Source organism: Galeopterus variegatus, unplaced genomic scaffold, assembly GCF_000696425.1.
Source record: "Galeopterus variegatus unplaced genomic scaffold, G_variegatus-3.0.2 Scaffold1873, whole genome shotgun sequence".
NCBI lineage: Eukaryota > Metazoa > Chordata > Mammalia > Dermoptera > Cynocephalidae > Galeopterus > Galeopterus variegatus.
The window spans coordinates 200,773-201,937 of record NW_007727984.1 but is presented as its reverse complement, the minus strand read 5'-3'; positions in this window follow the sequence as shown (position 1 = coordinate 201,937).

Genomic DNA, 1,165 nt, shown 5'->3' with positions numbered 1-1,165 from the left:
GCTCCGCCCGGCCTAGCGCTCCGGCTGGGGCCGCCCCCTCCGGGGTAAGCCCGCCTGGACAGCCTTGAGGGAAGCGGGGGTGGAGCCTGAGACGGGAGAGGGAGGGATTCCGGGCCCAGCGCTGGAGAGATTAACTCCTAGTGGGAGTGGGTCGAGAGAGACGAGAAGTGTTGGTTCTCATGCTTCACTCTACCTCTGTGACTCCTCGCACTCGTGTATGGGCTAGGATGGAGGCATGCTGCTAATAAGACAGTGTGGACTTGGGATCTGACCGCAGAAAGAGGTTCTTCCTTGGAAAGCGAGCTCTCCCTCCCTAGGGGAAAGCCTGGACTGCAGAATCTAAAGCCTACCTAACCCTAACTCTACGTGTGGTCCTCCACCGCCTACCCCAAATACGCGTACCGTTACCAGAGACCCCACACCTTTGGTGTAGCTGAAGGTGAACAGAGGGGAGGGATTTTCTACCCACAAAAGGGATTTTTCTGCCCTTCTCTGAACTATCCACTCTCCCTCCAAAGCCTTGGACCCTCCAGAAGCCCTGTCTCAACCAAGTTGATCACGCTCATGCAGGTCCCAGAGAAAATCTGTTTCTATACCAACTTGAGGGCAATATACCCATACTAGGTACTGGTATGGGTGTATATAGCGTTTTATAGTTGGCTGGGACCTAAGTGATACTGCCATTTGTTTAATAAATATGTGAGTATTGATCGGGGTTATGATACAAAAAGCCTTGCAGGAGCTCACAGTCTAATAGAGACAAGACATGTTAAATTTATAATCAGCATACAAGAAATGTGCTTTAATAGATAATAGGAATAATCCCTTAATTTAGCTAAAAGCTTCAATATAATCCTTCCCATGAGACCCCACCGAAGACATAAGACTGAAGGTGCCAGCCTACCAGTATTTCCAGGCACCTGTTGAACTGGACCATGCCCAACTACCTTGTGGTTTTTGTCCCTACGGAAGATGGCCACCCTCTCCTAACAGGTTCTTTCCTTGATACTTTGCTGCTCAGCTGGTGGGTTCCTCAAGCTAAATTTACGCTAAGGTATTTGGTTCGAAATCTCAACTGCTCCCTCCAAAACCTGAGTCTCATCAGGCCCTGAGCTCATTTTTTTGTTCTGCTCATTCCTCTAGATCAAAAGTTGCTATGGATTAG